The 22,124-nt window shown below is 45.2% G+C and overlaps 1 pseudogene; it reads right to left on the bottom strand.

The window, feature by feature from the left end:
- Positions 1–5,855: 5,855 nt before the first annotated feature.
- LOC115900855 lies at positions 5,856–5,956 on the bottom strand (annotated as a pseudogene).
- Positions 5,957–22,124: the final 16,168 nt, after the last annotated feature.

The following is a 22,124-nucleotide window of genomic DNA, read 5'->3' as shown; positions in this document are numbered from 1 at the left end:
AGTTATTTCTGTTTTACATCTTGATTTGGTAATTTTTTGGTATTGTATATAGATTCTAACTAGCAAAGTGTATAGCGTTTTGTGACTTTTACATTGATCTTTTATCTTAACATAGTTTATTTTTATAATTTTATGTAAAAATCATTGAAAAACAATTATCTATATGTGCTTAAACATTTTAAGTGGACAATTGATGTACAGAACAAAACAGATGGCATATTTTTCCAGGGAAAGTTGTATGCCTTGTATGTTTTAAATTCTGTAAGGTCCAACAGGCTAAAATCATCAAAATTACACTTAAATAATAAAAATTACACTCAAATAGAGATGCATTTTTAAAGGTGTGATTGATTGCAATTTTAGGTAAAGACCAAATGCTGTTTTTTAAAAATTCCCTCTATGAAGGGCTTTGTAATATGCTTATTTGAAGTATTATTCAACTGTAGTCAAAACAAGAAGAAAAATGTAAATCAGGCTTTATTTAAGTTTATGACACTGCAGCAGCAATGAACAGAATTCTAGAAAAGTGACAATTGACAAATTGTTGTCACAAAGTTCCAGGGATATCTGTGAGCAGGCAAATTATGGGCAGAATTAAAAACATGCAGTGGATGTTTCTGTGCAATTGTATTGCTGAATATTGCAGAGTCAATACATTTCCTGGCATACTTTTACTTTGTTATTCTCCTCTCTTCAATATACAAAATCATTTGAACGCAGTGTATATGCTATAAGAAGGCCTTTAAACCAGATATTGCTATAACAGTGTCTAAAGGTGAAAGGAATTTGAATTCCCTCATTCTTTTTGTATGTTTAATGATGCCAAAGTTAACCAGGGAAAGACCTGCGCATCTTGAGCTTCCTCAAGCTGAGTTTATCCTCAATCTCTGTGATGACTCATAATTTCTCAAAAGCTCCTACAATCTATATGGCTCTAATTTTAGTGGAAACTTCCCAAAATCTTAGAATAATTTCATTTAGACAATCTTTCAACTATTTATTAAACTGGCCATCACTATATATCTTTAAATCTTATATGGAAACGTTATTTTCAGAATAATCGTCTTGGAAGATTCTATATTCATGTTATAGTTGTAAAAATAATTTTTGGAGTTGTGTATGTATTTGTGTGTAATTATCTTTTGTATAGATTCAGGGATGGAAAATTTTTATTCTGAGGATAGATCCTTTTGTTCCTTCCTTTTGATGTATAACTTTTCCCGACATGAATTTTAAATGTCTGCAGAATATTCCATTGTATAGTCAGGCCTGCATTTAGGCAGTTTATAATTTTCTGATAAACATCCTTATTTTGATAGCAACAGGAGGCAGATAAATTCTAGTCAAAGAGGGGCAGGTCCCTGGCAAGACCCCACCTTCGAATCAAAAATTCTGAAACCCGTGGCCCAAACTGAGAACTTCCATTCTTGTATGCCCGTTCTGTCCTGATTGGTTCTTTCTGAATAATATTTTTTTACGAATGGAATGTTGCCTTTTCCAAAAATTCCTATGTCCTGCCCCACCCACATCCTGTGCCTATAAAGATCCCAAATTCAGCAGGCAGGGAGGAGAAGTGACTGGATGTCAGAGAGAAGCAGCGAGACGTTGAGGAGAGGTGACTTTGGCTTCAGAGATGGCAGCTAGATGAGGCTACTTGACCAGAAGAGAGAGACAGAGAGGCAGCTTGACTTCAGGGGAGAGCAACCTTTCCTTCCTGTCGCCTTTCCAGCTCTTCTCTCTACTGACAGCTGCTTTACTCAGTAAAATTCTCCACATTCACCATCTTTCAATGCATCCACGTGACTTCATTCCTCTTGGGCACTGGACAAGAATTCGGGACACACCAGGTATGGGTACCTGCTGTCATGCTGGCCCTTTGCCCTCACAGCCGCCCCACACAACAAGGGAAAGGGCTCATTGAGCTGATAACACACTGTTGTCTGCAGATAGCTGAGCTAAGAGAGCATTGTAACATGCCCTCTAGGGCTTTGGAGTCACAGGCCCCCCCACATAGATGCTGCTGTGGGGACTCCATGGAGTTCGCTCCGTTGCTAAAGCAGCCAGGTCCTGTACTCGCTCACGTGTATGCTCCCTCCTGCAAGGGATGGAGCACAGCAGACCCAAGTGAGCGGTGTTTGCTCCTGCCAACACCAAAGTGGCTGGCCAGTTCCTGCACTCATTCGCTCACATGGTCCCTCCTGCAAGGGAGGCTGAGTAAACGAGGCACCCCTGTTGCAAGTCCCATGAAGGGGTCAAGAAAATATCCTGCATCAGTTTGATGATTATTGACCACTTCTCTGTATCTTATGATAGAATTCTAAAAGTGAGATTATTGATCAAAAGGCTGTGAAAAAATATGAAGTTTCCAGACATTGCTTTAGAGTATTTTAATGAGGACCTAGTTCAATTTGAATCGCATAAACTGTTTGGATTCCACCAGATAAGGGTGGGCAGGAATTGGAAGATTAAAATATTTTTCCACTTCCACTTAGAGATTAGGTGAGGTTGTAGCCATTCACTTATCTATTTAAACAGAGTCATTGTTTATGCTTCCTTGTTATCATAGAATAACTATTTTTCTCCTAGTTGATGTGTATGATTTACCTAATTTTTTATTATTATACTTTAAGTTCTGGGATACATGTGCAGAATGTGCAGGTTTATTACATAGGTACACATGTGCCATGGTGGTTTGCTGCACCCATGAACCATCATCTATATTAGGTATTTCTCCTAATGCTATCCCTCTCCTAGGCCCCCACCCCTGGACAGGCTCGGGTGTGTGATGTTCTCCTCCCTGTGTCCATGTGTTCTCATTGTTCAACTCCCACTTATGAGTGAGAATATGCAGTGTTTGGTTTTCTGTTCTTGTTAGTTAGCTCATAATGATGGTTTCCAGCTTCATCCATGTCCCTGCAAAGGACATGAACTCATCCTTTTTTATGGCTGCGTAGTATTCCATGGTGTATATGTGCCACATTTCCTTTATCCAGTCTATCATTGATGGGCATTTGGGTTGGTTCCATGTCTTTGCTATTGTGAATAGTGCATCAAGAAACATACGTGTGCATGTATCTTTATAGTAGAATGATTTATAATCCTTTGGGTATACACCCAGTAATGGGATTGTTGGGTCAAATGGTATTTCTGGTTCTAGATCCTTGAGGAATCGCCACACTGTATTCCACAATGTTTGAACTTATTTATGCTCCCACCAACAGTGTAAAAGCGTTTCCATTTTTCCACATCCTCTCCAGCATCTGTCGTTTCCTGACTTTTTGATTGCCATTCTAACTGGCATGAGATGGTATCTCATTGTGGTTTTGATTTGCATTTCTCTAATGACCAGTGATGATGAGCTTTTTTTTCATACGTTTGTTGGCCACATAACTGTCTTTTTTTGAGAAGTGTCTGTTCATATCCCTTGCCCACTTTCTCATGTTTTTTTTTTTTTTTTTTTAAATTGTAAATTTGTTTACGTTCTTTGTAGATTCTGGATATTAGCCCTTTGCCAGATGGATAGATTGTAAAAATTTTCTCTCATTCTGTAGGTTGCCTGTTCTCTCTGACGGTAGTTTCTTTTGCTGTACAGAAGCTCTTTAGTTTAATTAGATCTCATTTGTCTATTTTGGCTTTTGTTGCCATTGCTTTTGGTGTTTTGGTCATGAAGTCTTTGCCCATGCCCGTGTCCTGAACATTATTGCCGAGGTTTTCTTCTAGGGTTTTTATGGTTTTAGGTGTCACATTTAAATCTTTAATCCATCTTGAGTTAATTTTTGTGTAAGGTGTAAGGAAGGGATCCAGTTTCAGTTTTCTGCATATGGCTAGCCAGTTTTTCTAGGGTTTTTATGGTTTTAGGTGTTACATTTAAATCTTTAATCCATCTTGAGTTAATTTTTGTGTAAGGTGTAAGGAAGGGATCCAGTTTCAGTTTTCTGCATATGGCTAGCCAGTTTCACAACACCATTTATTAAACAGGAAATCCTTTCCCCATTGCTTGTTTTTGTCAGGTTTGTCAAAGATCAGATGGTTGTAGATGTGTGGTGTTTTTTCTGAGGCCTCTGTTCTGTTCCATTGGTCTATATATCTGTTTTGGTACCAGTACCATGCTGTTTTGGTTACTGTAGCCTTGTAGTATAGTTTGAAGTCAGGTGGAGTGATACTTCCAGCTTTGTTCTTTTTGCTTAGGATTGTCTTGGCTATACGGGCTCTTTTTTTGTTTCATATGAAATTTAAAGTAGTTTTTTTCTAATTCTGTGGAGACAGTTAGTCCTAGCTTGATGGGAGTAGCATTGAATCTATAAATTACTTTGGGCAGTATGACCATTTTCACGATATTGAGTCTTCCTATGCATGAGCATGGAATGTTTTTCCATTTGTTTGTGTCCTCTTTGATTTCCTTGAGCAGTGGTTTATAGTTCTCCTTGAAGAGGTCCTTCACATCCCTTGCAAGTTGAATTCCTAGGTATTTTATTCTCTTTTTAGCAATTGTGAATGGGAGCTCAATCATGATTTGGCTCTCTGTTTGTCTGTTATTGGTGTATAGGAATGCTTGTGATTTTTGCACGTTGATTTTGTATCCTGAGACTTTGCTGAAGTTGCTTACCAAGAGATTTTGGGCTGAGATGATGGGATTTTCTAAATATACGATCATGTCATCTGCAAACAGAGACAATTTGACTTCCTCTCTTCCTAATTAAATACGCTTTATTTCTTTCTCCTGCCTGATTGCCCAGGCCAGAACTTCCAATACTATGTTGAATAGGAGTGGAGAGGGAGGGCATCCTTGTCATGTGTCGGTTTTCAAAGGGAATGCTTCCAGCTTTTGCCCATTCAGTTTGATATCGGCTGTAGGTTTGTCATAAATAGCTCTTATTATTTTGAGATACATTCCATCAATACCTAGTTTAATGAGAATTTTTAGCATGAAGGGGTGTTGACTTTTATCAAAGGCCTTTTCTGCATCTATTGAGATAATAATGTGGTTTTGTCTTTGGTTTTGTTTATGTGATGGATTACATTTATTGATTTGCATATGATGAATCAGTCTTGCATCCTAGGGATGAAGCCGACTTGATCATGGTGGATAAGGTTTCTGACGTGCTGCTGGATTCGGTTTACCAGTATTTTGTGGAAGATTTTCGGATCGATCTTCATCAGGGATACTGGCCTGAAATTTTCTTTTTTTTGTTGTGTCTCTGCCAGGTTTTGGTATCAGGATGATGCTGGTCTCATAAAATGAGTTAGGGAGGAGTCCCTGAGTAGTTTTAGAAGGAATGATACCAGCTCCTCTTTGTACCTCTGGTAGAATTTGGCTGTGAATCCATCTGGTCCTGGGCTTTTTTTGGTTTGTGGGCTATTATTGCCTCAATTTCAGAACTTGTTATTGATCTATTCAGGGATTCAACTTCTTCCTGGTTTAATCTTGGGAGGGTGTATTTTTCCAGCAATTTATCCATTTCCTCTAGATTTTCTAGTTTATTTGTGTAGAGATGCTTATAGTATTCTCTGATGGTAGCTTGTATTTCTTGTATTTCTATGGGATCAGTGGTGATATCCCCTTTATCATTTTTTATTGTGTTTATTTTTTTCTTCTCTCTTTTCTTCTTTATTAGTCTGGCTAGTGGTCTGTCTTTTCAAAAAACCAGTTACTGATTTTTTGATGGGTTTTTTTGGTGTCTCTATCTCCTTCGGTTCTGCTCTGATCTTAGTTATTTCTTGTCTTCTGCTAGCTTTTGAGATTGTTTGCTCTTACTTCTCTAGTTCTTTTAATTGTGATGTTAGGGTGTTGATTTAAGATTTTTCCTGCTTTCTCCTGTGGGTATACAGTGCTGTGAATTTCCCTCTAAACACTGAAAAATACAGAGTGCTTCACGGATTTGCATATCTTCCTTGTGCAGGGGTCATGCTAATCTGTATCGTTACAATTTTAGTATATGTGCTGCTGAACGAGCACCTTATTTGTTCTTATAATAGAGGATCCAACATATAACTTTGTGATATTATCAGTATGTAGATGGTAGTTGAAGCCACATATATATAAATGACATGATCTAGGAAGAATATGTGGTGGAGAAAGAAAGGGTTGAATATGGAACCCTGGAGAATAACAACATTTAAGGTTCAGGCCTTTAAAGAAGTCTTTTTCCTGCAGATTGGGAAAGAATAGCTAACCAAGTGAGAGACAACTAGAGAGTGGAGAACTCCAGAAAAATACAATGTTTCAACTGTGATGGAGATATTAGGGATGTCAAATACATCAAAAATGTATAGGAAGATAAAAGTGGATAAGTGCTATGTTTATCAACACAATTGTTCTATTCCTTTTGAGAGATGAAGCTGGCTGGGCTTCTGGGTTGGATGGGAATGTGGAGAACTTTTGTATCTAGCTAAAGGATTGTAAATGCACCAATCAGCACTCTGTGTCTAGCTAAAGGATTGTAAATGCACCAATCAGCACTCTGTAAAAATGCACCAATCAGCACTCTGTAAAATGGGCCAATCAGCACTCTGTAAAATGGACCAATCAGCGGGATGTGGGCGGGGCCAAATAAGGGAATAAAAGCTGGCCACCTGAGCCAGCAGCGGCAACCCACTCAGGTAGCCCTTTCCACACTGTGGAAACTTTGTTCTTTCGCTCTTCACAATAAACCTTGCTGCTGCTCACTCTTTGGGTCTGCACTACCTTTATGAGCTGTAACACTCACTGTGAAGGTCTGCGGCTTCACTCCTGAAGTCAGCGAGACCACAAACCCACCAGGAGGAACAAACAACTCCAGATGCGCCAACTTTAAGAGGCGTAACACTCACTGTGAAGGTCTGTGGCTTCACTCCTGAAGTCAGTGAGACCATGAACCCACCAGGAGGAACAAACAACTCTGGATGCACCACCTTTAAGAGCTGTAACACTCACTGTGAAGGTCTGCAGCTTCACTCCTGAAGTCAGCGAGACCACGAACTCACCAGAAGGAAGAAACTCTGGACACATCTGAACATCTGAAGGAACAAACTCCAGACACACCATCTTTAAGAACTGTACAACTTATTGTGAGTGTCTGCAGCTTCATTCCTGAAGTCAGCGAGACCAAGAATCCACTGGAAGGAACCAATTCTGGACACATTTTGGTGACCACGAAGGGACTATTGCCTATCGCCAAGTGGTGAGTACCATCGGACCCCTTTTGCTTGCTATTCTGTCCTATTTTTCCTTAGAATTCGGGGGCTAAATACGGGGCACCTCTTGGCCAATTAAAAGTGACTACCATGGCTGCTGGACTAAAGATATGGGTGTCAGGCTTTCTGGGAAAGGGCTGTCTAACAACCACTGACTCTTTGGAGTTGGTAGCGTTGGTTTGACTATAACCAGTTTCTGCTTTTCCTGTACTTCCGGGCTGAGCCGAGGGTCAACAGAGAAGAAAGCCATTCAGCTCCGGGGTCTCGACAACAAGTTGGTTGACCCTGTGGCCATAAGCGGAACTCTCAAAGTTACGTCGCCGAAGTGAGACTTGCCCATCTATCCTATGTATCCTGACCCTTGCCTCGCCGAAGTGAGACTTGCCCATCTATCCTATGTATCCTGACCCTTGCCTCCTGGGTCCTAATGCCTGTCAGACAAACTTCCTCTTGCTTCTCTTCTCCAAGGCTAGTCCTGCTTCTAAAAACCATTCCCTGTTTCTGGTGCTTTTCTAGTTTCTCCTATAAGAATGATTTCTAGTATAAACTCCAGGACTCTATTCCCTTCTTTAGGCACCTGGGCTCACCAATCAGAAAGACATAATTTTTGCTCAAAGTCCCATCGTAGGGGGTACTATCTGGAATTTTAGGATCCTTCCTTGGACAAGCAGGCCTAACAAAAGCTATTTCTGAAGCTATGATATGGGGAGCCTCAGAAATTGTATCTTTCTTATTCATATAAGTGAGGACAAAAGGCATGACTCTTCCAACTCTGGAGATCCCTTCCCTCCCTCAGGCTATGGCTCTCCACTTCATTTTTGAGGCATAACATTTTTATAGGACAGGGATAAAGTCCCAGTACTAATAGGAGAATGCTTAGGACTCTAGCAGGTTTTCGAGAATGTGTCGGGAAGGGCCACTAAATCCGACATTCCTCGGTCCTCCTTGTGGTCTAGGAGGAAAATTAGTGTTTCTGCTGCTGTGTTGGTGAGCGTAAGTATTCTGATCAGCAGGGTCCAGGACTGTTGTGGGTTCTTGGGCAAGAGGTGTTTCTGCTGCTGCATCAATGAGTGCAACTATTCCAATCTGCAGGGTCCAGGGACCACTGTGGGTTCTTGGGCAGGGGGAGAAACAAACAAACCAAAATCATGAGCGGTTTTGTCTTTCGGATGGGAAACATTCAGGCGTCAACAGGCTCACCCTTGAAATGCATCCCAAGCCATTGGGACCAATTTGACCTGCAAACCCTGAAAAAGAGGTGGCTCATATTTTTCTGCACTATGGCTTGGCCCCAAAATTCTCTCTCTGATGGGGAAAAATGGCCACCAGAGGGAAGTATAAATTACAATACTATCTTGCAGCTTGACCTTTTCTGTAAGAGGGAAGGCAAATGGAGTGAAATATCTTATGTTGAAGCTTTCTTTTCATTGAAGGTGAATCCACAACTATGCAAACCTTGCAATTTACATCCCAGAAGAGGACCTCTCAGCTTACCCCAATATCCTAGCCTCCCCATAGCTCCACATCCTATTAATGATAAGCCTCCTCTAATCTCCCCTGCCCAGAAGGAAACAAGCAAAGAACTCTCCAAAGGACCACAAAACACCCCCGGGCTATTGGTTATGTCTCCTTCAAGCTGTAGGGGGAGGAGAATTTTGCCCAATCTGGGTACATGTACTTTCTCCCTCTCTGATTTAAAGCAGATCAAGACAGACCTGGGGAAGTTTTCAGATGATCCTGATAGGTACACAGATGTCCTACAGGGTCTAGGGCAAACCTTCGACCTCACTTGGAGAGATGTCATGCTATTGTTAGATCAAACCCTGGACTTTAATGAAAAGAATGCAACTTTAGCTGCAGCCTAAGAGTTTGGAGATACCTGGTATCTTAGTCAAGTAAATAATAGAATGACAGCTGAAGAAAGGGACAAATTCCATACCGGTCAGCAAGCTGTCCTCAGTATGGATCCCCACTGTGTTCTAGAAGGACTAAGGAGAATTAGGAAGAAGCCCATGAATTATTCAATGATGTCTACCATAACTCAGGGAAAGGAAGAAAATCCTTCTACCTTCCTCGAGCAGCTACAGGAAGCCTTAAGGAAATGTACTCCCTTGTCACCCGACTCCCTCGAGGGTCAATTGATCCTAAAAGATAAGTTGATTACCCAATCAGCCGCAGATATCGAGAGAAAGCTCCAAAAGTGAGCCCTGGGCCCTGAGCAACATCTGGAGGCATTATTAAACCTGGCAACCTTGGTGTTCTATAATAGGGGCCAAGAGGAACAGGCCGAAAAGGAAAAGCAAGATCAGGGAAAGGCCGCAGCCTTAGTCATGGCCCTCAGACAGACAAACCTTGGTGGTTCAGAGAGGACAGAAAATGGAGCAGGCCAATCACATGGTAGGGCTTGTTATTAGTGTGGTGTGCAAGGACACTTTAAAAAAGATTCTCCAATGAGAACAAGCTGCCCCCTCACCCATGTCTGCTATGTCCAGGCAGTAACTGGAAGGCACACTGCCCCAGAGGGCAAAGGTTCTCTGTCATCACCCTCACTGAGCCTGGTACATTTAACCATTGAGGGCCAGGAAATTGACTTCCGCCTGGACACTGGTGTGGCCTTCTCAGTGTTAATCTCCTGTCCCGAACAACTGTCCTCAAGATCTGTTACCATCCGAGGAATCCTGGGACAGCCTGTAACCAGTTGTAATTGGGAGACTTTGCTCTTTTCACATACCTTTCTTGTGATGCCTGAAAGTCCCATACCCTTTTTAGGGAAGGGTATATTAGCCAAAGTTGGAGCTATTATCTACATGAATATGGGAAACAAGTTACCCATTTGTTGTTCCCTACTTGAGGAGGGAATCAACCCTGAAGTCTGGGCATTGGAAGGAACAAACTCAAGCGCCAGCCTTAAGCCTTCACACAGGGCAAAACTTTTCTTTATACGTCACAGAGAGAGCAGGAATGGGGTCCTTATTTAGACTCGTGGGACAGCCCCACAACCAGTGGCATACCTAAGTAAGGAAATTGATGTAGTAGCAAAAGGCTGGCCTCACTGTTTACAGGTAGTTGTGGCGGTGGCTGTCTTAGTGTCAGAGGCTTTCAAAATAATACAAGGAAAGGATCTCACTATCTGGACTACTCATGACGTAAATGGCATACTAGGTGCCAAAGGAAGTTTATGGCTATCAGACAACCACCTGCTTAGATACCAGGTGCTACTCCTTGAGAGACCAGTGCTTCAAATACATACATGTGCGACCCTCAACCCTGCCACTTTTCTCCCACAGGATGGGGAACCAATCGAGCATGACTACCAACCAATTATAGTCCAGACTTATACTACCCGAGATGATCTCTTAGAAGTCCCCTTAGCTAATCCTGACCTTAACCTGTACACTGATGGAAGTTCATTTGTGGAGAATGGGATACGAAGGGCAGGTTATGCCATAGTAACAGTACTTGAAAGTAAGCCTCTTACCCCAGGGACCAGCGCCCAGTTAGCAGAACTAGTGGCACTTACCTTGGCCTTAGAACCGGGAAAGGGGAAAAGAGTAAATGTGCATACAGATAGCAAGTATGCTTATCTAATCCTACGTGCCCATGCTGCAATATGGAAAGAAAGGGAGTTCCTAACCTCTGGGGAACCCGCATTAAATACCACAAGGAAATTATGGAGTTACTGCATGCAGTGCAAAAACCCAAGGAGGTGGCAGTCTTACACTGCCGAAGCCATCAAAAGGGGAAGGAGAGGGAGAACAGCAGCATAAGCAGCTGGCAGAGGCAGGGAAAGACCAGCAGAAAGGAGAGAGAAAGAGACAGAAAGTCAGAGAAAGAGAGGAAGAGACAAAGAGGGAGTCAGAGAGAGAAAGAGAAAGAGAGACACAGAAAGTCGAAGAGAGAGGAAGAGACAGACAAAGAGGGAGTCAGAAAGAGAGAGATGAAGAAGTCAAAGAGAAAGAGAGATGGAAGTAGTAAAGAAAAAACAGTGTACCCTATTCCTTTAAAAGCCAGGGTAAAGTTAAAACCTATAATTGATAATTGAAGGCCTTCTCTGTAACCCTGTAACACTCCAATACCACCTTGTTGTCAGTGTAAACAAGGGCATAGCCCGAAAGCACTGAGGCCACTGAAAACCCATAGCCTTCCTATCAAAAATCCTTAACCCAGCAGGTTTCCTAACCGGGGAGCTAAATCTTAGCTAATTACCGTACAAAGATCCGACCAGACCTAGGAGGAACTCCCTTCAGGACAGCAGGATAGATTGTTCCTCCCAGAGGATTAAGGAAAAAAGATACAATGGGTATTCAGTAAGTGATAAGGAAACTCTTGTAGAAGCAGAGTTAGGAAAATTGCCTAGTAATTGGTCTGCTAAAACATGTGAGTTGTTTGCATTCAGCCAAACCATAAAGTACATTCAGAATCAGGAAGGAGCCATCTATACCAATTCCTAGTTAATATGGACTGAAAGAAGTTTTATTAATAGCAAAGAAAAATTAAAATCCCAAACTTACAAGGTTTTCAACAAAAGTAAAGTTTGCTAAAAGTTAACAGTGTAACATGTATTATCCTAACTTCCAATTGTATGGAAATCAGACCCTATCAGTGCCCCCTCGAAGCTCAAGTCCCTCAGTGCAGAGCCATACAACTAATACCCCTACTTATAGGGTTAGGAATGGCTACTGCTATAGGAACCAGAATAGCCAGTTTATCTACTTCATTATCCCACTACCACACACTCTGAAAGGATTTCTCAGTTTGTAAGAAATAACGAATCTATCCTTACTCTACAATCCCAAATAGACTCTTTAGCAGCAGTGACTCTCCAAAACCGCCGAGGCCTAGACTTTCTTGCTGCTGAGAAGGAAGGACTCTGCACCTTCTTAGGGGAAGAGTGTTGTTTTTACACTAACCAGTCAGGAATAGTGTGAGATCCTGCCTGGCATTTACAGGAAAAGGCTTCTGAAATCAGACAATGCCTTTCAAACTCTTATACCAGCGTCTGGAGTTGGGCAACATGGCTTCTCCCCTTTCTAGGTCCCGTGACAGCCATCTTGCTATTACTCACCTTTGGGCCCTGTATTTTTTAACTCTTCGTCAAATTTGTTTCCTCTAGGATTGAAGCCATCAAGCTACAGATGGTCTTACAAATGGAACCCCAAATGAGCTCAACTAACAACTTCTACTGAGGACCCCTGGACTGACCCACTGGCCCTTTCACTGGCCCAAAGTGTTGCCCTCTGGAGGACACTACAACTGCAGGGCCCCTTCTTTGCCCCTATCCAGCAGGAAGTAGCTAGGGCGGTCATTGCCCAGTTCCCAACAGCAGTTGGGGTGTCCTGTTTAGGGAGGCGGGTTGAGAGGTGAAGCCAATGGACTTCTGGGTAGGGTGGGGACTTGGAGAACTTTTGTGTCTAGCTAAAGGATTGTAAATGCACCAATCAGTGCTCTGTGTCTAGCTAAAAGATTGTAAACGCACCAATCAGCACTCTGTAAAATGGACCAATCAGCACTCTGTAAAATGGACTAATCAGCAGAAGGTGGGTGGGGCCAAATAAGGAAGTAAAAGTGTAAGAAATCAAACATATATCTCCATCCTGGGCCCAGTACAAACATTCTTCCATATAGCTCAGTCCTGGGCCCAGTACAAACATTCCTCCATTTGTCTCAACTTCCTGGGCCCAGTACAAACATTCCTCCATATATCTCAGTCCTGGGCCCAGTACAAACATTCCTCCATTTGTCTCAACTTTAGAAAAACACCACCTGGAGAGTCCCCGATAAGGTCACAACCGTTTGTGGTTTTACTGAAAGCGTGGGAACCAATAAAAAAAAACTGCTAAATGTATAACTTAAAATGTTAACCAATTGTAATGCTGTAACCAAAAGAATTCCCTTGTTCCTCTGTAACCTTCCATATCCTGTTTACATCGGGCTATAAAAAGTGAGCACATGCATCGTTCGGGGCCCTCTTGTATGCTGTGGAGCAGAGGGACCAAGTTCGAACTTGCAGTAAAGATCCTTGCCGCTTGGCTTTGACTCTGGACTCTGGTGGCCTTCTCTGGGGAACAAACGGTCTGGGCATAACATCTGGGGGCTCTTCCGGGATTCCCCAAGCCCACCAGACCCCTGGTCAACGGATCTACTGGGATCGATCTGCTGATAGGTGAGCCGGCTCGTCCCTGTTTGTCTGTCTGTGTCTGTTCTGAACCTGTATCTGTGACTCGCGAGGTCTGTAACTGAAGCTGAAAGCTGACATAGTCCTGGAGGACGCACTATAGGACGGCCAGCGGAGACCGGTGGGAGACGTCCCCTGGCTCTCATCTGATTCTTGACTGAATTAATTCTGATCCAGATTTCTGGAGCGCGCTCGCGACTGACATAACTTGTTGTTGATATTCAGCAACTCACTTTCCCTTGCAGGACCTATTCCAGCAACTTACTTTCCCTTGCAGGACCTATTCCAGCAACTTACTTTCCCTTGAAGGACATGTTCCAGCAACTCACTTTCCCTTGCAGGACCTGTTCCAGATGCCACTCCGGGCGCTACTGTTTAAGATGGGTAATACCCAAAGCACACCTCTATCTCTCCTCATAAATAATTTTAAAGATGTTAAAGCGAGGGGCCATGATCTTAGTGTAGAGGTAAGGAGGGGAAAGTTAATCACTCTGTGCCGCTCTGAATGGCACACCTTTAATGTAGGGTGGCCACCTGAAGGGACATTCTGTCTTCCTGTCGTTACTAAAGTCAAGTCCAAGGTTTTCCTACCTGGGCGTGCTGGCCAGCCGGATCAAATCCCATATATCCTCATATGGCAGGACCTAGTTGAGAACCCACCCCCTTGGCTGTCCCCTCTCCTACTAGCCCCTGAACCCTGTAAGGCACTGGTTGCTCGGCCGCTAAAATCCAAGCAACCGACCCCCCCCCCCGTTTTACCTGATAGCGGGGACCCACTGTCCATAGATCCCCCTCCATACCCCTCCGGGCCCCAGGCCCCAGCCCCCCAGGCTGAGCCGCAGGAAGAAGTAGGCAGACGGGAGGCGGCCAGCGCACCCGAGCTCACTGAAAGTGAAAGTAACTCTGAAGGACCGGCGGGGCGGATGCGAGGGCACACTTTGCGGATTAGCCCCCTCCAGCCGCCTGACTCCACAGTGGCTCTACCTCTTCAGGAAATAGGACCCCCAGATGACACAGGAATCCCCAGGCTCCAGTACTGGCCATTCTCCACCAGTGATCTGTATAACTGGAAGACTCAGAGTGCCCGGTTTTCAGACAACCCCAAAGATTTAATGGCTTTACTAGATAGTGTCATGTTCACCCACCAGCCCACTTGGGATGATTGTCAGCAGCTCCTCCGAATTTTGTTCACAACGGAGGAGCGAGAGAGAATCCAGGTAGAAGCTAGAAAGTTGGTCCCGGGGGACGACGGTCAACCGACTGCCAACCCCGACCTCATAAATGCGACTTTTCCGCTGACCAGGCCGGCGTGGGACTACAACACGGCAGAAGGTAGGGGATGGCTACACCTTTATCGCCAGACTCTAATGGCGGGTCTCCGGGCAGCTGCTCGCAAGCCCACTAATTTGGCTAAAGTATAATCTGTTCTGCAGGGAAAGACAGAAAGCCCAGCTACCTATTTAGAAAGATTAATGGAAGCTTTTAGACAGTACACCCCCATAGACCCAGAGGCCCCAGGAAGTCAGGCAGCTGTTGTAATGTCTTTTGTAAATCAGGCAGCCCCAGACATTAAAAAGAAACTCCAGAAATTAGAAGACTTAGAGGGAAAACAGATTCAGGACCTCCTTCAGATAGCCGGGCGAGTTTACAACAATAGAGATACTCCAGAGGAAAAGCAATTTAAGGCCACTGAAAAAATGACCAAGGTCCTGGCAGCAGTAGTACAAAAAGAGCATCTACAGCCAGAGGATGCCCAACCTAGGCGGTCCCCCAGACATGATAATCTAAGCAAAGACCAATGTGCCTACTGTAAGGAGGCTGGCCACTGGATAAAGGACTGCCCTAAAAAGAAACAACGCAGAGGACAGGGACCCCCTAGGTCTACACCCATACTAGTCGCTCAAGATGAAGACTAGGGAAGATGGGGTTCGGACCCCCTCCCTGAACCTAGGGTAACTTTGCAAGTGGAGGGGTCCCCAGTTCAGTTCTTGGTTGATACGGGAGCACAGCGCTCGGTCCTAGTTAAAACTAATGGAAAATTATCCTCCAAGTCCTAGTGGGTACAAGGGGCCACAGGAATTAAGAAATACCCCTGGACAACATGAAGAACAGTAAACCTCGGAGCCAGGAGTGTAACCCATTCTTTCCTGGTCATCCCTGAGAGCCCCTGTCCCTTACTAGGGAGAGACCTGCTGACTAAAATGGGAGCACAGATCCATTTCCTCCCTGAGGGGCCCATTGTGACCAATTCCCAAAATCAGCCCGTGCCGGTCCTGACTATAACCTTAGAAGATGAGTACCGGCTCCACCAGGAGCAAGCGGCCCCTGACCAGGACATAGCAACCTGGCTTCAACAATATCCAGGAGCTTGGGCAGAAACGGGGGGCTTAGGATTAGCAAAACACCGTCCTGCCTTGTTTGTTGAACTCAAGCCTGGGACAGACCCCGTTCGGGTACGCCAATACCCGATGCCCCTAGAGGCCAAAGAAGGGATTGCACCACATATTCGCCAGCTCCTCGACCAAGGGGTCCTCCGCCCATGTCACTCGCCCTGGAATACTCCATTGTTGCCAGTACGGAAACCTAATAGCGGAGAGTACAGACCTGTACAAGACTTAAGAGAAGTCAATAAGAGGGTTATGGACATACATCCAACTGTGCCTAAGCCGTACACTCTCCTGAGTACCCTAAACCCTAAACATCAATGGTACACTGTTTTAGATTTGAAAGATGCTTTCTTCAGTTTGCCTTTAGCCCCTCAGAGCCAAAAGCTCTTCACCTTCGAGTGGACTGACCCTGAGAGGGGCATAAGTGGCCAACTGACATGGACCAGACTGCCGCAGGGATTCAAAAACTCTCCTACCCTGTTCGATGAGGCCCTCCATGAAGACCTGGGTGAGTACCGACGCAAACACCCTGAAATAACCTTACTACAGTATGTTGATGACTTCCTGATTGCTGCCGAGACCCAGGAAGCTTGTATCCAAGGGACCAAGGGTCTCTTACAAGCTCTAGAGGATCTGGGCTACCGAGCCTCGGCAAAGAAAGCTCAAATCTGTAAACCAGAAGTGACATATCTGGGGTACCTGCTAAGAGGAGGGCAATGCTGGTTAACAGACGCTCGGAAGCAAACTGTTCTGCAGATCCCCAGGCCACAATCCACCCGACAAGTAAGGGAATTCCTGGGATCGGCGGGATTTTGTAGATTATGGATCCCTGGGTTCGCAGAGATGGCTAAACCCTTGTATCAGGCAACACGGGGACAACAGCCATTTAATTGGACAGAAGAAGCCGAGTCGACTTTTCAACAGATTAAAACCGCCCTACTCTCTGTGCCCACCCTGGGACTACCTGATGTCACCAAGCCCTTCCACTTATACGTGGACGAGAGCAAGGGTGTCGCCAAGGCGGTGCTAACTCAGAACTTAGACCCCTGGCGGAGGCCAGTTGCCTACCTGTCAAAGAAATTAGACCCAGTGGCTGCCGGGTGGCCCCCTTGTCTCCGAATGATTGCAGCCACGGCCCTGATGGTACAAGATGCTGATAAACTTGTCATGGGACAGGAATTATGGGTTGTTACCCCACATGCCATCGAGGGTGTACTCAAACAGCCACCTAATCGATGGATAAGTAATGCCCGGCTCACCCACTACCAAGGACTACTACTAAACCCTCTCAGGATCACTTTGCTGCCCCCAACAACCTTAAACCCTGCCTCACTGCTGCCCAACCTAGACCTGGACGCCCCGCTCCATGATTGCACCGAGATACTAGCTCAAGTGCACGGAGTTCGAGAGGACCTGCAGGACCGCCCACTTCCTGACGCTGACCTCGTTTGGTTCACTGATGGGAGCAGCTTCATACACCAAGGCCAGAGGTATGCAGGAGCAGCAGTGACTTCAGAGACTAAGGTAATCTGGGCGGAGCCCCTGCCCCCGGGGACATCGGCCCAGAAGGCCGAACTGATAGCGCTCACTCAAGCTCTTACCTTAGGGGCAGGAAAGAAACTGACAGTATACACAGACAGCCGATATGCTTTTGCTACGGCGCATATACATGGGGCCATTTACAGGGAGCGAGGATTACTATCGGCTGAAGGAAAAGAGATAAAAAACAAGCAAGAGATCCTAGCCCTGTTAACAGCCCTATGGAGACCAGAAAAATTGGCTATTGTACATTGCCCAGGGCATCAGAAACCAACCACTCCAATTGCTCAAGGCAACTTTCTGGCAGACCAAACTGCAAGGAGTGTGGCAAAGGCTCCCAACCAACTCCTTGCACTCCAGCTCCCTGATCTGGGCCCCCGGGACTTGCCATATCTCCCTGACTATTCGGAACGAGATCTCCAGTGGATCGACAAACTTCCCCTGAAACAGATCCAGAATGGGTGGTGGACTGATACTAATGACCAAACCATCCTACCAGAAAAATTAGGACAACAAGTGTTAGAACACATCCACCGAACCACCCACCTGGGTGCCCGGTGGATGATAGACCTGATCAGATGCTCCAAGCTCAAAATCAGACATATAGCCGAGACGGCCAGCAGCATCGTGACAAATTGCAAAGTCTGCCAGCTTAACAACGCCTACCCCCAATCCCAGGCTGCAACAGGAACAAGGCTCAGGGGAACAAGGCCCAGTATTTACTGGGAAGTAGATTTTACTGAGATAAAGCCAGGAAAATATGGGTATCGATACTTACTTGTCTTTGTAGATACTTTTTCAGGGTGGATTGAAGCATTCCCAACCAAAAGAGAAACCGCTCAGGTTGTAGCAAAGAAAATTCTGGAAGACATCCTCCCCAGGTATGGCTTCCCCGTCCAGATAGGGTCAGATAATGGGCCGGCCTTCGTTGCTAAGGTGAGTCAGGATTTGGCTTCCCTCCTTGGGGCAAATTGGAAACTACATTGCGCTTACAGGCCCCAAAGTTCAGGACAGGTAGAAAGGATGAATTGGACCTTAAAAGCGACCCTAACTAAATTGACTATGGAGACTGGTGCTAATTGGGTGGTCCTTCTCCCCTACGCTCTGTTCTGGGCCCGTAATACCCCTTACAGGCTGGGCCTTACCCCTTATGAAATCATGTATGGCAGACCCCCACCCCTGGTTCCCAGCCTAAAAGATGATCTGCTCAAATCTGAAACAGAAAATGTCTCTGAACTCTTATTTTCCCTACAAGCCTTGCAGAAAATTAATCAAGAAATCTGGCCCAAGCTGAAGGAACTATATGAGACCAGTCCCCCACCGACACCCCATCCGTACCAGCCGGGAGACTGGGTCCTGGTTAAGCGACACCGACAAGAGACCTTAGAACCCAGGTGGAAGGGACCACTCCAGGTACTCCTAACCACACCCACCGCCCTAAAGGTAGAAGGCATCGCGTCGTGGATCCACTACACCCACATCAAACCAGTGGACCCGACCTCCGACCTTCTTGGACCAATCATGGCCGCAACTGAAGCACCGGCCACGTGGACTGTGGACAGAGCTAAGAACAACCCCTTAAAACTCACCCTGCACCGGCAGCATAGCTCACTGCAAACATGCAGCTAGGTAGCCTAACCCTAACGTTAGTTGCCCTAGTGGCCGCTGGGGCAAACACAAAACCAGTTCCTAACCCCTTTGTCTGGAGATTCTTGCTTTATGAAAACCGAACCCACCCTGGGCAACCTCGTAAGCCCGGGAGGTTATTGGCCAGTGCTGATTGCCTCTCCACAGGGTGCAGTGACCCAATTTTGTTAAATTTTAATGGTTTTCAGATAGCCAAACCAGTGGTACCAATGATATGTTTTGAGTTTGATCAGACTAAGTACAATTGTAAACACTATTGGTGGCACAAAACGCAGGCTGCCCCTACAGTTACTGTAAAATGCACTCAGTCAGAGGATGGAACGAGCAATCCGGGTGGAACTTCTACCAGCAGGGTAGAGGCGGCATCTATACTTGGATAGTTAAGGACCCTTGGAACTCCCGCTGGACCACGCCTCAACATGGGGCTGTATACTATTCCTCTTCCTCCACGTGGCCTAGCAGTCACCTCTATCTGTGGCGTGGCCTAGTTCAGGTACGGCCCCTGGTCCGTGGGGATATCCAGCGACAGGAAGACAGACTAACACAAGATTTACGTCCTTTCTCCTGGTTAGAATTATTACAAGAAGGATTAGAACTTGCTAACCTTACAGGACTTCACAGCTTGTCTGGCTGCTTTCTGTGTGCCACCCTAGGGTGTCCACCGCTAACCGCTGTCCCTCTGCCATGGGAATCCTTTACCCAAACTAACAACCTTCGGAATCTCTCGAATGCCCCTATTCTTAATGTGCCACTGTACCGGAACCCCAGTCAGGAGAAGTTTCCCTACTGTTTTTCAGGCACTAACTCTAGCCTCTGCAACATCACTGTAACGCCCCCTAATACCAACCTGAGGGCCCCACCGGGCATATTCTTTTGGTGTAATGGAACATTATCTAAGACCCTATCTGGTCCCTCTGTTACCAACCTACTGTGTCTCCCTGTCACACTAGTCCCCCGGTTAACTCTACTAACTGCCGGCGAGTTCCTGGGGTACACTGGTAACTGGACTAGCACTGCTATTCACCCAGCCCCTAGACCAAGACCTGCATGAGCCCTATTTCTCCCACTCATTGCGGGAATCTCCCTCACCACATCCCTCATTGTGGCCGGACTGGCAGGGGGAGCCCTAGGTCACACCCTCATAGAAAGCAACAAGTTGTACCAACAATTTGCTGTTGCTATGGAGGAGTTGGCTGAGTCCCTTGCCTCCCTTCAGCGACAGCTCACATCCCTAGCTCAGGTAACCTTGCAGAACCAGAGGGCCCTAGACCTACTCACTGCTGAAAAAGGTGGTACATGTATGTTCCTGAAGGAAGACTGTTGTTTTTACATAAATGAATCAGGGCTTGTAGAGAACCGGGTCCAACAGTTACGCAAGTTAAGCATAGAAATGAAAAAACAGCAATTTGCCTCAGCTGCAAACCAATGGTGGAATTCCTCTATGTTTTCTCTGTTAGCTCCCTTCCTTGGACCCCTGCTAAGCCTACTATTTCTGTTTACCGTAGGACCCTGTGTTATTAACCGAATTTTGCAGTTTGTCAGAAAAAGGTTTGACACCATACAGCTCATGGTCCTCAGAGCCCAATACCAACCTGTAGACGCGGAAACAGAATCAGACTTATAAGACCCAAGATTGGCTCCAGAGGTACCTGAGAAAGGGGGGAATGTAAGAAATCAAACATATATCTCCGTCCTGGGCCCAGTACAAACATTCCTCCATATATCTCAGTCCTGGGCCCAGTACAAACATTCCTCCATTTGTCTCAACTTCCTGGGCCCAGTACAAACATTCCTCCATATATCTCATTCCTGGGCCCAGTACAAACATTCCTCCATTTGTCTCAACTTTAGAAAAACACCACCTGGAGAGTCCCCGATAAGGTCACAACCGTTTGTGGAGTGGTTTTACTGAAAGCATGGGAACCAATAAAAACAACTGCTAAATGTATAACTTAAAATGTTAACCAATTGTAATGCTGTAACCAAAAGAATTCCCTTGTTCCTCTGTAACCTTCCATATCCTGTTTACATCAGACTATAAAAAGCGAGCACATGCATCGTTCGGGGCCCTCTTGTATGCTGTGGAGCAGAGGGACCAAGTTCGAACTTGCAGTAAAGATCCTTGCCGCTTGGCTTTGACTCTGGACTCTGGTGGTCTTCTCTGGGGAACAAACGGTCTGGGCATAACAAAAGCTGGCCACCTGAGCCAGCAGCCGCAACCCACTTGGGTCCCCTTCCACATGGTGGAAGTTTTGCTCTTTTGCTCTTCACGATAAATCTCGCTGCTGCTCACTCTTTGGGTCTGCACTACCTTTATGAGCTGTAACACTCACTGTGAAGGTCTGTGGCTTCACTCCTGAAGTCAGCGAGGCCACAAACCCACCAGGAGGAACAAACAACTCCAGATGTACCACCTTTAAGAGCTGTAACACTCACTGTGAAGGTCTGTGACTTCACTCCTGGAATCAGCGAGATTACGAACCCACAGGAGGAACAAACAACTCTGGATGCACCACCTTTAAGAGCTGTAACACTCACTGCGAAGGTCTGTGACTTCACTCCTGAAATCAGCAAGACCACGAACACACCAGAAGGAAGAAACTCTGGACACATCTGAACATCTGAAGGAACAAATTCCATACATACCATCTTTAAGAACTGTAACACTCACAGTGAGGGTCCGTGGCTTCATTCCTGAAGTCAGTGAGACCAAGAACCCACTGGAAGGAACAAATTCTGGACACACTTTTGTGACACTAGAGTCAATAGAGAAATGTGTGAGATAATGGAAGGGAGAGACTGACTGGAAGATGAGGATGCCAATGCAGAAACCATACATGAGACACATTTTTTAAAAAGTTTGACTTCGAAGGGAAGAGAAAAAGAAAGGTACAACAGAGATGGTAATTACTTTTAGCTTTTATCTAAATAGGTGTTTTCTTTTAACTGACACTACTGCAGCCTATTTAAATAGGAAGGAATCTATGGAAATAGAATAGTCGAGGGCACAGGAAAGAGGGGTGAAGACAGTTGAATAGAGATATCTGAGGAAGCCAGGCAGTGGTATCAGATTGATCTCAGAGGCAGGGAAAGACACCTCGTCTAGTTTAACAGGACAAAGGAAGCAAATTTGCCCATATGTTGGAATTGGGAAGTGAGATATATTTGAATAAATTCCTGAGTGATGATGCCTCTTTTTTTCC

The sequence above is a fragment of the Rhinopithecus roxellana genome, chromosome 1, assembly GCF_007565055.1.
Source record: "Rhinopithecus roxellana isolate Shanxi Qingling chromosome 1, ASM756505v1, whole genome shotgun sequence".
NCBI lineage: Eukaryota > Metazoa > Chordata > Mammalia > Primates > Cercopithecidae > Rhinopithecus > Rhinopithecus roxellana.
The sequence above is the reverse complement of the archived record's forward strand: the minus strand, read 5'-3'. Positions and strand labels throughout refer to the sequence as shown.